Below are 14,916 nucleotides of genomic sequence, written 5' to 3'. Positions count from 1 at the left end.
AGTCCTAAGAAGAAGTGATGCATACCTTGTTCCAATGTTGGTTTAAACTGGGAGGTATATAACTGCTTATAAAAAGTTTTAAAAGTATCATTAATAATTAAATTGTCATATTTAGGTAAACCAGATGAGTCTCTAACACATGGGATATTACAACCAGCACCCTTATTATGAAGAAGATTGGCCAGATAGCGGTTAGGTTTATTAGCAAACTCATACAACCTCTGCCTCATGAAGAAAAGAGATTTCTCAGCCTTTCTTGTTAATAGTGCCTCCAAAGCTGTTTTAACCACCTGAATTTCATTCCTTAATTGCTCTGAAGGTGATTCATTATGTTTAGCTTGCAGTTCGTGCAATTCCAGTTCCAATTTCCGTTGTTCCATCTGATTTTTCCGCTTCAGGCCTGCTGAATATGATATAATCAGTCCACGGGTGTAAGCCTTCAGGGTGTCCCAAAGCAGGCCTGGAGAAACTTCAGGGGTTGCATTGACCTTTAAAAAATGTTCAAGCTGATCATTTAAAAATATTTCGAATTTTGGGTCGTGAATCAAAAAATTGTTAAATCTCCAGGTATGAGACCGAGGGACAGGATTTAGATCACTTAGCTGAACAAAAACCGGCGCATGATCTGATATAATAATATCGCCTATTGTACATCTCAAAATGTTTCCCAGTGATCGCTTGGGGGTGAAAACGAGATCGATCCTACTACTTGTTCTATGAACACCGGAAAAAAAAGTAAATTCTTTATCGTTAGGATGAAGAGTCCGCCAGGTATCAACCAGATCAAGTTCGTTACAAGTATCTAAAAGTGCTTTGGCCCTTGTAGACATTTGAATTTGTTTAGGAGGGGATCTGTCCTTAGTTGTAGAAAAATAACAGTTAAAATCACCGGCTATCACAGAATTATCACAAACCCAATCAGAAAAGGAAGAGAAAGTATGAGCAATAAAGTCGTTAGACTGTACTGGCGGAAAGTAAATATTCAGAAATGACACCGCCTGACCACCTAGGGTGCCTTTTAAGGAAACATATCTACCAGACTTATCACAAATTGTTTGGTCAACTGTCAGCGGTAGGTGTTTATGTATTAAAACGGCTACACCGCGGCTCTTACTCGTAAAGGAGGAACTAAAAACTTGACCGACCCAATCACGTTTCAGTTTTAGATGCTCCTGAGGAGACAGGTGAGTTTCTTGCAACAAGGCAACATGTACATTCTCCCTCTTAAGAAAGCTCAATATTTTTTTCCGTTTAACAGGGTTATGTATACCTCCTACATTCCAGGAACAAACATTCAACATTGAATTATCACTTATCATACAACATTTTAAATAAGCATGGAACCACGCTCAGGTGACCAAAGCATAGCTGATATGTAGGGCTCCCAAACACTGCTCTACAACACCAGTGGCAAGTAAAATACACATAGAAAAACAAACGTCCTGCTCTGCTAACAATTAACAGAAAACAATTTATAAGAAACAGAACCGTCAAGAAACCAGTGAGTATGGAGGTCAGACAAAGGTCTTCAACGCCCAGCAGGGGGCGCAAGCAAACTTTCCAACTTGGACATAGAAAGATGCTGGACCAGAGTACGAGTCTTTTCTTAATCAGTAACGTGAAACAGTTGCCCGCCCGTAGCTAAAACAAGAATTCGGATTATAAATGGCTAAATAAAATAGTCTATGTGTATGGGGTTATTATCTCCGCACAGACCCGAAAAGAAAAAAAAAAGGAACCAAACAGAAAAAATAACAATAATAATAAACAGGGAAGGAAAAGAAAAAAAAGAAAAAAAAAAAAAAAAAAGGAGGAGGAGGAGACGAGGGATTGGCGAATGCCTCAGGTATGGGACAGGAGCACAGATCAACAGTCCACTGGAGCCACCGAGGATGAGCGCGGCCCCGCCCCTTGAGGTACGTTATCCAGGTAAGCTGAGACTGCTTCTGGAGATCTAAAAGATTTCTCCTGGCCATCGATCTTGATCCTAAGGACAGCCGGGTACATCATAGCGAAGGGGACACCCATCTCCCTAAGGCGTTGTTTGACGTGGTAGAATCCCTGGCGTTTCTTCAGAACAGCGGCGGAGAAGTCCTCGAATATCATAATAGGAATGCCATTATGAAATAAGGACTGCTTCCTCCTAGCCGCTTGCATGATCCGTGCTTTATCCTGGAAGTTGTGGAGCTTTATGATGACCGCGCGGGGCCGCTGGGCACTGGAAGGGAGGCGTGCAAGCACCCGGTGGCAGCGATCGATTTTAACAGCGCCGCCCTTGAAACTCACAGCCACCAACTCCGGTAACCACGTTTTGAAAAAAGACACAGGGTTGGTACCTTCACTGCCTTCGGGTAGCCCAATAACACGTATGTTACACCGTCGGCTCCTGTTCTCCAAGTCATCAATCTTATCCAAAGCGGCCTCCAGCTTAAGCTCCACTTCAGAAATCTTGGCGCCATATCCCGCTGTAACATCTTCCTGCGTTGATATACGTGCCTCTGCCTCCTTCATTTTAACATCCAATGCAGAGATGTTAGCTGCGCATGTTTCCAGTCTTTTCAGAACTGGATCAATCTTCTTCTCAAAGGAGGCCTCCACCGCCCTCAGCACCTCCGCCGATATCCTCTCCACCAATTTGTCGACGTCCATTCGGTCGAGAAGTGGGGGCGACTGGGCCTCCGCCATAACCGCTACAGCATGATCGCTGAGCGGAGGGTGATTTTCTCCGGATTTGCCCGGTTTCGACCCAAGGTTGAGCTTCTTCTGGGTGCTTGGCATCGTACGAAGTTTAAAAGTCGAAATAAACAGAGACTTTAACCAAACAAGACATATAAAGGCCTAAACAAATGCCAAGCTGCGGGAGCGGGCGAGAAACACAGCTACTCCGCCATTGACGTCACGTGACCCCCCAACGCAACACCTTTGTTACTGCTCCCATTCCCCATGGGATGGACGTAGAGACCTAAAATTCATTCCAGATACACAATATAACCATCCCTCCCAAACAGTGGTCACAAATCAGTCCAAATGTGTGGTAGTGGGCACATCTGCTATATTGAGATAATCCATCCCACCTCACAGGTGTGCCACATCAGGATGCTGATCTGACATCATGAGTAGTGCACAGGTGTACCTCAGACTGCCCACAACAAAAGGCCACCCTGGAATGTGCAGTTTTTTGCGCTATTGGGGGTCTGGGGACCCAGAACCAGTCAGTATCTGGTGTGACCACCATTTGCCTCATGCAGTGCAACACATCGTCGCATGGAGTCTATCAGATTGTCAATTGTGGCCTGTGGAATGTTGGTCCACTCCACTTCAATGGCTGTGCGAGGTTGTTGGATATTCGTGGGAACTGGTACACGCTGTCGTATACGCCGGTCAAGCACATCCCGAACATGCTCAATGGGTGACATGTCCGGTGAGTATGCCGGCCATGCAAGAACTGGGACATTCTCAGCTGCCATCTGCCCTGAACAATGTGAACCATGATTCATCCGTGAAGCGCACACCTCTCCAACGTGCCAGACGCCATCGAATGTGAGCATTTGCCCACACAAGTCTGTTATGGCGACGAGCTGGAGTCAGGTCAAGACCCCGATGAGGACGACGGGCATGCAGTTGAGCGTCCCTGAGACGGTTTCTGACAGTTTGTGCAGAAATTGTTTGGTTGTGCAAACCAATTGTTCCAGCAGCTGTCTGGGTGGCTGGTCTCAGACGATCTTGGAGGTGAACCTGCTGGATGTGGAGGTCCTGGGCTGGTGTGGTTACACGAGGTCTGCGGTTGTGAGGCCGGTTGGATGTGCTGCCATATTCTCTGAAACGCCTGTGGAGACGGCTTATGGTTGAGAAATGAACATTCAATGCACGGGCGACAGATCTGGTTGACATTCCTGCTGTCAGCATGCCAATTGCACGCTCCCTCATTGTTTGTGGCATCTGTGGCATTTTGCTGTGAGACAAAACTGCACATTCCAGGGTGGCCTTTTGTTGTGGGCAGTCTGAGGTACACCTGTGCACTACTCATGATGTCAGATCAGCATCCTGATGTGGCACACCTGTGAGGTGGGATGGATTATCTCAATATAGCAGATGTGCCCACTACCACACATTTGGACTGATTTGTGACCACTGTTTGGGAGGGATGGTTATATTGTGTATCTGGAATGAATTTTAGGTCTCTACGTCCATCCCATGGGGAATGGGAGCAGTAACAAAGGTGTTGCGTTTATATTTTTGTTGAGTGTATATATATATATATATATATATATAGCTTATATAGCTCTTTTTCTTTCCCTCCTTCTTTCTCCCTTTTCTTCTCCCCAGTCAAGTCCGTCCCGTGAATGAAAATAAAATAAACAATACAAGCAAAGGTGAATCAAATAGACCAATACGGCAAGGCTGGGATGGTCCATTTGGTACAGTAAATCAGTTGGGCATCTTTCTTTGTCTTTAGACAACAATTCTGATGGCAAAAGATCCAAACGGGACTGACAAAAAAAAAAGAGAGCTTATATCCAACATGTCTCTTCACTCCCCAAAACAAAAGTTGCCCCTAGCAGGGAACGCCAGCTATGACCCAGTTGTTAGACATCTGGCAGATTGGAAAGGCACACGTGACTTCTCTTGGTCGATTACTTCACTCAGTGGTAAACAATTATTTGCAGACCTATTAAATTATGAAAGAAGCAAAAGTTCAAACCTCTCTAAAGTGCAGTCTCAGTCAGTGAACAATAGAGAGTCAAAAAGCAACTGAGGTCGCACAGTCCACTCAGCCCGTGTCTTGATTCCCACACACAGCCAAGATGTGATTCTTGACGTAGTCTTTAGCAGCCGTTGGATTGGTGAATATTTCCTCACCAAGAGGAGAGGAAATCCTCAGCTTCGCTGGGTATAGCATCTGGAATCTCACACCCCGACATCCGCGCAGTAGATCTTTAACTTCTTTAAAGGCCCCCCGTCTTTTCGCGACTGCAGATGGCAGGTCCGGGAAAATTAGGATTTTGACTCCATCATGCGTCAGGGGACTGTTTACCTCCTCCTTTTCTTGAACGTAATGAAATTTGACAATAAGTGGCCTGGGTCTCTGGTCTCTCGCAGGAACGGGCTGGAGGCTGCGATGTGCCCGATCCAGTGTCGGAGCGGTATCTAGGGCCAAAACCTCCTTTAGTAGCTGGGCCACAGAGTTGACAGTCTCAAAGTGCTCTCTCACGACAAGTATTCGAATGTTGCATCTGCGCTGTCTCCCCTCAAGGTCTTCGGTGTTGTCCGAAAGAGCTGACACAATTTCTTTCAGATCGTGAACTTGCTTCTCCAAGTCCACAACCCAGTCCGAATATGTGTTTGCATCTTCTTCCAGGCTAGTTAGCCGGCTATGGTGGTCAGTGCAAGTAGTTGCTAGGGCATCAATCTTAGCACAAAGTTCAGTCCGCACTTCATCTATTTGGTCAGAAACATTGCTGCAAAGCGAATCGATCAGCTCATTGAGAGCTTGGCACTTGGTCTCGACTTTTGCTTCCAGCGTAGAAATTTTGGCGACTACTAGTGATGTGCGATACCACTGATTTTCTTTCCGATCCGATACCAAGTAATATTCAGGGTGGTATCGGCGATACTGATCCGATACCGATACTTTGTACAAAAACTTATTTTATTTATTGTATCTCAAATTATAGCATCATAATGATTACAGGACATCAGATTATTTGTTCTTATCACTTAATAACGCAGAGTTCATCATATAGAAATAAAAAAAAAGAAGTTGTGCTATTTGAACACCTTGCCTGCCTGCAGCACTAAAGGACTCAGTGAGAGACGTCTGTCTCGCCCTAGCAGCACCTGACTCTCTCCTCCTCTTCAGTTCACCTCAACATACGCTCGTCATATTCTGTGATATGATTTACTCTGAGGTCTTTGACAAGGTTAGTGATGTTGCCACAACCATACATGCCAACCCTCCCGATTTTTCTGAGAGAATACCGAATTTCAGTGCCCTCCCGAAAATCTCCCGGAGCCACCATTCTCCCGAATTTCGCCCGATTTTCAGGACAACAAAATTGAAAAATCATATTGCAGAATTCATAGCGCGGCCCAGCCAATTCCATTTTCCAACAATGGCAGCAGCAACTTAGTTTTAATATTACTCTTATTTCTCTTTTTGGGTCGCAAAAAAACTTTTAACATATTTTCAGGTGAGAATGTAGCTGTGTAAACTTCAAATATCTGAGCCGACCGACACATCGTCTTCAAACCCCCGTGGTCTTTCCCTATTCGGGTTAAACATGAGATATAAGTCACTTTGATAACTTAAAAATGTTATTGTTTGGCTTTTTCAGTGTTTTATTTGTTCGTGAGTAAATTGGTTTGGCTGAGATTAAAGTTATTAGATTTGATTAAATTAAATTTGACTTCATTAATCCTTCGGAAGGGTTCCTCCAGGGTTTTCACACAGCTGAATAAACGTCAAACAGAAAATGGTTAAACAGAAGTGTGAGACGGTCGAGAGTTTACGTCAGCGCCCGGTTATATTTTAGATAGAAAGGAGCAGACAGCAGAGTTTCACTCCACCAAGGGAGCTCGTGACGTACTACCCGGCTTTCTTTAGACCGCGAAGGCCGGGTCCTCAGGTGGAAGCAGCCTCTGAATTTGGACACCCCCGCTGTTTCCGGGCCGGCCAATAATAACGGTGACATTTAACGTATTTTATCCGATAAATAAACCCTGTAAAATGTATTTACCCCCCCAACAGCCCTTTTTAATGTCTCCCTAGTATGGCCACAACACCTCACTCTTGGAGCACTTTTTTTGCCACATGTATCGCAAACCACGTCTCAGCTGTGTGTGGAGGTAAAATACGTCCGCACATGACTTCAATTACGCTCAGCTATTGTTGTGAGTGCGCACGCCAAGGGGCTGCGAGACATTTATACAGCCGTATTTCGCACATGACTATGAAAGGCGGAAGAGGAAGTAGTTCCTTTGAATGTAGACAATCCGAATGTTATAGTTTCTTTCCACTGTGTTCCTGTTAATGATAAACTACAAATTTACTCTAAATTACTAAAATATCGATATTTTAATGTGAGAATCGATTCTAGAACATAAATGATTGGTATCGGAGGAATCGATATTTCAGGATCGATCCGCACATCACTAGCGACTACATTCTTCTCCGAGTTAGCTATGGCAGCCATTAGTGCGGCCATGTCCGGGGATCTAGCATTGCTATCAATTGCCTTGGCTCCATCAGTCTTTCTTGTGTTTTTGGACCTTGACATTGTTGTAAAGTTCGCTTGGGCGATGCGCACATTTGCAGTGGTAACTCAGCTGACGACCGATAACGCGTTAGTGCCCAATGTCACAGTATTTATATGAAAAAATAGCGTATCCCCACAGAGCAACTCAGCCACCCGTCTTTACATGTCGCTGCTCCTACGTCAACCCCCGCCACCACTGTACTCTTGAGCAGACGTGTTGTCTGGAGTGACAAATCACGCTTCTCCATCTGGCAATCCGATGGAGGAGCCTGGGTTTGGTGGTTTCCAGGAGAACCATGTAAAGTTTGGTGAAGGGTTGTTTTTCAGGTGCTGGGCTAAATCCGTTAGTTCGCGTGACAGGAAGTCATAATGCTTCGGCATACCAAGACATTTTCATCCTCCAAACTTGTGGGAACATCTTCCCGTTCAAACATGACTGCACACCAGTGCACAAAGCAACATCCATTAAGCTATGGCTGCAGAAGTTTGATGTGTGGCCTCACAGAACCCTGACCTCAACCCGATAGAACACCTTTGGGATGAATTAGAGCGGAGACTTCTCATCCAACATCAGTGTCTGACCTGCAATTCTGAAAGAATAGTCAAAATTCCCCATAAAAAAAGAGTTCGATTCAATTCAGTTGCCTCAGGGTGGTTTATAATGTAAGGTAAAGACTAAGGTAACACAAAGAAAACACATGTAACCCCAACAAGGAAGGAAAAACTCCAGTTTAACAGGAAGAAACCAGGCTCAGGGAAGGGCAACTAGCTGCCACAACTGGTTGGGGTGAGAGAAAGGAGACAAGTCATAAAATGTGCCCTGGAAGAGAGCCAGAGATTATGCTTTACAAATGACTACCCTCTTGTCAGAGATTTACAGTTAACAATTTTGAATACACGTAGACATTGAGGGCTAGCAGGAGGGACTATGCGCTTACCTGCTGCTCTCTGGCAGGTAGCTCCATGCCCTCCTGGGTTTTAATTGCACCTTAGAACACACATGCATCAACACTACAATGAGCGGGTGGAGTGAGGTTTGGAGTCTTCTCTCACTCCCGTTCTCTGCGGCCTGCTGGAGCGGGGGGGGGGGGGGGCTAGGAGGAGGAGTTGGCCGTCCGACTGCGGTCTGGAGTGTGGGGCCTTCCTGCTGCTGCGGAGTCGGGGCGGTCTGCCTCCCCCCACCGCAGGGAAAAGGGTAACACCACCTGGGTCTGGGTGCAGTTCCCCCCTCCAGGGGCAAGGGTACCTAGACCCGGTTCGTAGAGTACGCTTGGGGAGTGTGATCGTGTGTACAGCGTCTCTTTATGTCTGTCTCCACGTTGGTTGAGTGTGGAGTAAGTGCATATGAGAGCATGAGGGTGGGAATGGATGTTTGTGTCTGTGTGTGCCTGTATGTCTGTGTCTATATGTCAGGTTGGGTATCAGACGCCACCTCTCTCGGTGCGTTGATGGTTCTTTGTGTCTGGGGGTGGGCGTCCGGGTACACACCGGCTCACTCCTTGGTGGCCGCTTATCAGGGCCTGGAGCCTGGGGCTCGCTCGGGCCACTTCGGAGGTGGGGTGCCCCCGGCCTCTCGGCCTGGGGCTCGGTCACTCAGGCACAGCTGGCTGCCGGCGGAGCTCACGGGCGCGTCACTGCAACTCCCCCTGGCTTCTGCTCCGCGGCTGCTGAGTGAGCCCTCATCTGGGACTCTCCTCAGCTCTTACTGAGACAGTGGCGCGGCTGCCCCTCTGTTGGTCTTCCTTGGTCTCTTGTGTTCTGCGGGCCTCTGGATGTCTGGAGTTTTGATCTCCTCCATACCTGCTTCATACCCTGGAGGACGGGGCTGTGGCTCCCCACACTCCCTAGCAGATCGTTACATGGAGAAACCTTTGGAATGCAAGCATGCTGATCCACACAGGTATGCACACAGGTGTACACATGGGTATTCACAGACGCGGACTACAGCTTTCTTGGCTGCTGCCTCAAAGCACATTGTGCTCTGTCTATCTTGCGTGCTGCACAATATCGTTTATTACTTAGTATCTACTGATATTTACTGCTAGCTAGTTTATTGTGATGGTGCTTTTTTTTATTATGTTGCTCTTTGTTGTTTGGGGAGCTTGCAAAGAAAAGCGTCTGGACTTCATTAAGTTGCTTGAAGACGTTTCACCTCTCATCCGAGAAGCTTCTTCAGTTCTAAGGTCAAATGGTGGAGAGTCCCAGATATAAACCCAGTGAGAGTTCCCCCCCACAGAGGGACAAAAGGACCCCCTGATGATCCTCTAATCGCCTGAGCCAAGGTGGGAAACTGGGCGTGGGTCCCAATCAGCCAGAGTTTCGGGTGTGTTCATTGTGAAACCTGGCCCCACCTTATCATGCGAATTCCTGAGGTCAGATGGCCCAGGATGTGAGTGGGCGTTAAGGCGTCTGGGAAGGGATCTCAAAACTGGATTATAGATGGCAGAGAGTTGGTGTCGTAAACCCCCGCCTCTGTTCAAAGATGGTCGTTCACAGTGGACATAGATGGCTTCTTTCACTCCTCTTTCAAACCATCTGTCCTCTCTGTCCAAAATGTGAACATTGGCATCCTCGAAAGAGTGTCCTTTACGTGCGGCTATCCTAAATGGGCGTTCTTAAAGTCAGCAAAGAGGCACAGAAAAGAAGACCAGACACCAGCGAGGGAGGATAAGAAGGACAGACGCAACAACATTGCCATCCCCTATGTAGCCGGTGTATCAGAGAAACTCAGGAGAGTTTTCTCCAAGCATGACATCCCAGTGTATTTCAGACCCAACAACACGCTCAGACAGAAACTGGTTCACCCGAAAGACAAAACGCCAAAACACATGTGGTGTATGCTGTACAGTGCAGCGAGGAATGCTCAGACCTCTACATTGGAGAGACCAAACAGCCACTTCACAAGCGCATGGCACAACATAGGAGAGCCACCTCCACAGGACAAGACTCAGCAGTCCATCTGCATCTTAAGGATAAAGGACACTCTTTCGAGGATGCCAATGTTCACATTTTGGACAGAGAGGACAGATGGTTTGAAAGAGGAGTGAAAGAAGCATCTATGTCCACTGTGAGCGACCATCTTTGAACAGAGGCGGGTGTTTACGACACCAACTCTCTGCCATCTATAATCCAGTTTTGAGATCCCTTCCCAGACGCCTTAACGCCCACTCACATCCTGGGCCATCTGACCTCAGGAATTCGCATGATAAGGTGGGGCCAGGTTTCACAATGAACACACCCGAAACTCTGGCTGATTGGGACCCACACCCAGTTTCCCACCTTGGCTCAGGCGATTAGAGGATCATCAGGGGGTCCTTTTGTCCCTCTGTGGGGGGTCACTCCCACTAGGTTTATATCTGGGACTCTCCACCATTTGACCTTAGAACTGAAGAAGCTTCTCGGATGAGAGGTTAATCGTCTTCGAGCAACTTAAAGAAGTCCAGACGCTTTTCTTTGCAAGCTCCTTTGACTACGATGACCTGGATGACTGAGAACCTTCACAGACTCTTTGTTGTTTGCTTTCTCTTCTGTTTTTTTTCTCCATACAGGTGACCCAGGTGTTTTGTTTTTTTTTTGTTGTTTGTTTGTTTGTTTTTTTTCTTTCTTCCCCCCCTTCTCACCGTCTCTTCTCCCCTTTGGTTTTCTTTCTCTCCCTCTCTTTCTTTCATTCTTTCTCCCTGTCCTATCCCCCAGTCATGTCTGGGGGTTTGTAGGAACTGAAAATAAAATAAATTCATAATTATAATAAAGGTCAATCAAATGGACCAATATGGCAAGGCCATGATGATCCACTTGGTAAAATAAATCCGCTTGGCATCTTTCTTGGCCTTAAGACAACAATTCTGATGGCTAAAGATCCAAAAGGGACACAAAAAAAAAAAAGAGATTTACAGTTAACAAACAGTCAGGTGAGTAAACAACACTGAGACACTTGAGATTGACAACGTGCGGCACGGGTGAAAAGCTCAGAGCAAATCACACCGAACTGCAGTATTCGTTTATTTTCGGGTGGCTGTAGCTCAGGTGGCAGAGCAGGTCAGCCACTAATCAGAAGGTTGGTGGTTCGATCCCAGGCTGCCTCCTCGCTGCATGCCAAATATCCTTGGGCAAGATACTAACCCCGTGTTTGCCTACTGGTGGTGGTCAGAGGGCCCGGTGGCGCCAGTGTCCGGCAGCCTCGCCTCTGTCAGTGCGCCCCAGGGCAGCTGTGGCTACAATGTAGCTTGCCATCGCCAGTGTGTGAATGTGTGTGTGAATGGGTGAATGGCTGAATGTAGTGTAAAGCGCTTTGGGGTCCTTAGGGACTAGAAAAGCGCTATACAAATGCAGGCCATTTACCATTTACCATTTATAGGTTACATCGTCAATATGCAAATATAATCACATTTCCTGTTACGCAGGTCCTGATGCTGTCTGTGTGTGTGTGTGTGTGTGTGTGTCACAAAGTATGTGTGTTGCAAGTCAATTTCTAAGAACAATATAATGCAAGTCAACTTCTGCGGATATGTATTTCTGTACTGGTCTCTTGTCAGTGTCACAGGGTCAGCTTCCTGTTTCAACAGAAAACTGTCTGGTGAAATATGTATAACATAACTTTTGAAGCATAAGCAAATAAAACAATAAAAACTCCCTAACATCCCTCCCTGTTGTTACCGTATTTCACCACTTCAATCATACTTTATTATCAGCTAACAATCACTTGTTTATAACATTTTCAATTGTAGCATCATTCAGTATGTGAGAGTGTGTGTGTTCCTATACTAAATCTTCTTCGTCCGGTTCATTTTCTTGTGGCAGTCCAACATAGGTGATCACTGTGGCCTGTACCATTTTGCCAATCATTGATCTGATACAGGGTAGAATGCATGTTGAGAACATGCAAAGCAATAAAAGAAGAACTCCTATCAAGACAAGTCCTTTGATCACGAGGGTCTTCCAGCTGCCGCTCAGCAGGTCAGCCAGTCCTCTGTGTTCGTGACATAGTCTTGTTGCTGTGCATTACTCAGTTGTCGTAGCTTCTCCAGGGCGGTGGTCATGGTCAAGGAATGCACGTTATCTGGAATATAGGTGCAGCAAGTGGTGTTGAATAAGACACAGAGGCCCCCTCTCTCAGCGAGAATCATGTCCAGGGCGACTCTGTGTTGCATGACCACTATTCTGATCGCGTCGATTTCCTCATTCTGAGCCTTGTTTATCCATGTTGAGCTGTTCAGGAAAAGTCCAAATCGGTAGTCAAGAGTCTCGATCCTTAACATGTTTTTTCCATTCCCGATCCATGGGAAAAGTGAGTGCAGGACCTTCTGTCCGGTGGTCCACAACTTGAACTCCGCTGGCACATCACTGCCCCAGATTGGATCATGAGGTTGCACGTCATCAGTGCTCCTCCTGCGTCTTGGTTGGTCCTGATGGAATATTCTGAATGTGTGGTCTGACACTAAAATTGGGGCGCAGAGTCCGGTGCTGTTGGGTGGGATGGTGAAGTATGTCTTTGAGCCACATGCCCACGCTGTACCCTGCACCCAATATGTGCCATTCAGGAAGCTTATCCGTGCCTTTCTGTCCTGCGGCATCCGGAAAGTCTGGGAGCAGTTTTGGTTCATCCCCAGCTTTCTGTTGCCGTATGCGAAGGTGAAACACATTGGATGTTGTATTCCTGGTTCCCTCCTGACGTTAAAAGATTTTCCCTTGTCATTGGTCGCATTCAGGTGTACCCAGTATCGGTCATCACAGCTGTAGTTCCAGTCTGAGACCTCTGGTGCACAAGATACTACCTCATTAGGTTTATAGTTGATCAGTGTTCCATTACACCGTCGCAGGTCGATTTTTGTGACTTGTCTTTTTAACTCAAACTTGAAGGCGAAGATGTTTTCGGGGGAACATGTTCCGCTGGTGGCTTTGTAGAATATACATAGGGCTTCGGAAAGGCTGGGTGATTTTCCATATAGGGTGGCTTGCATTGCTGTTGTTGGGAGGTGAGAACAGACGTAGCAGCCAGTGTGGTTGTCTTCTGTATGTACTCGGTTGTAGACGTACCGGTACCAGGCATTGTTCAGTCAGGGGTGGTTGTGCTCTTTGTCCATATCCTTTAGGTGTAAGTTGTCATATGACCATTTCTTCTGCAGGTGGTGCTGTGGGTCCTTGTCTGTCCAGGTGAGTATCAGTAGGCTCACTAGGAGCGCAATGCCAGTCATTATGAGGACAAGGTTCTTCATGATGACCAGGCACACCCGGGCTCCAGGTGAGTAGACCACTGGCGAGAAGACAAAAGGGCGGGATATACCCAAACAGCCCTTTCCTCCACCAGGGAACACCTAGGAGTCGGGGGAACCGGCGTCTATGCTTGTGTTGTCACTCACTTTTTTGCAGTGGCTTTGGTGGATCCAAGATGGTCTTTCTGCTATTTTGCAGGCAGTCGGTGTGCTGAGTAAGACCTGATATGGGCCTTCCCACCTTGGTGAACTCCAATTCTTTCTCTGGAGTACTTTGATCAGGATCCAATCACCTGGTTGCAACCTGCAAGACACTGGAGAAATATCGCTCGGCAGTTTATTGTTTAGCACAATCTCTTTATTAGTCATCCACTCTGCTAGGGTGGTTTCTCTTATAGACTTATTAATAGGCTCACTAGTGAGAGGCAGTGGAAAAAAGGGTCTCCCGTGAAGTGCTTAGAGAGGATATCTGACATTCCCCCCTTTCGACACACGTGCTGATCCGTGTGTCACTAATGCTGCTGTCTTGTGTAGGGATGTTGGCAGTACTGGTTTGCCATTACAGGTCAGTAAGTCATTGTGTAGTTCTGCTCCACACTTTAGCCATTTCTTTTGCTCTGCAATAGGTGCGGCTCTCTGTTCGTCTTCAAGTACATCAAGTGGTATCAGCTGTGAAGTTTCAGACATTAAAGTTTGTATTGGTTGCTGTGCGGCCTTCTTCGCGGCTTGGTCTGCGAAGTTATTGCCTTTAGTAATTTCTGAATTATCTTTCTTGGTGTGCAACGCATGTTGACTGTCAGTGTGAATATTTATATATTTCTATTTCTCGACCTTTGCGCAGCATGCACGTATGATAGCCGCTAGTTCTGCACTCTGTGCTGAAAAAGAGGAAGCTAAAGGTTTCGCTTCTAAAACAGTAGGCTGCAGTGTACTAAAAATGTCTGGTCGGGGTTTCATTTTTTCAGTTAGCTTCTGCATACAGCTGTGTTCGGCACCATCTACTTCCGCAGGAAGGAGAGTGCTTGTCACCGACAGGCAAAGCTAAAACTGTGCTTGTTTGCAGGGCAAGTTTTAAGACAATAAATGCTTTATCTGCCTCTGGTGTCCATTCTATTTCATCTTTCAGAGCTAAGTGTTTGCCATAGATCAGGTTTTGCAAAGGTTGGTCCAGCAGTGCATATTCAGGTATCCAACATCTGCAAAAGTTGCAGAGACCTAAATAACTCATCATTTGTTGTTTGGTGACAGGTTTTAGGAGCGTTCTGTACAGCTACTCTTCTGCTGTCTAACAGCTGTCGGCCTTGTACTGTCAGTCTGTGGCCAAGGTACGCTACTTCTTGGCTCCACAATTGCAATTTATGCTGTGAGACTTTATGGCCTTGCTCTGCTAGATGTTGCAAAACTGTGTGTGTTTGCTTTGCAATCCGTCTGTGTGTAGCCTGTAATCAAAA

At 46.4% G+C, this 14,916-nt stretch overlaps 1 pseudogene; it reads right to left on the bottom strand.

Annotated features, from left to right (window-relative positions):
• Positions 1-12,202: 12,202 nt before the first annotated feature.
• Positions 12,203-13,468, bottom strand: LOC146632949 (uncharacterized; annotated as a pseudogene).
• Positions 13,469-14,916: the final 1,448 nt, after the last annotated feature.

Source organism: Diplotaxodon limnothrissa, linkage group LG4 (assembly GCF_057381915.1).
Source record: "Diplotaxodon limnothrissa isolate DT_005_m linkage group LG4, D_limnothrissa_male_GT1.1, whole genome shotgun sequence".
Classification (NCBI taxonomy): Eukaryota; Metazoa; Chordata; class Actinopteri; order Cichliformes; family Cichlidae; genus Diplotaxodon; species Diplotaxodon limnothrissa.
The sequence above is the reverse complement of the archived record's forward strand: the minus strand, read 5'-3'. Positions and strand labels throughout refer to the sequence as shown.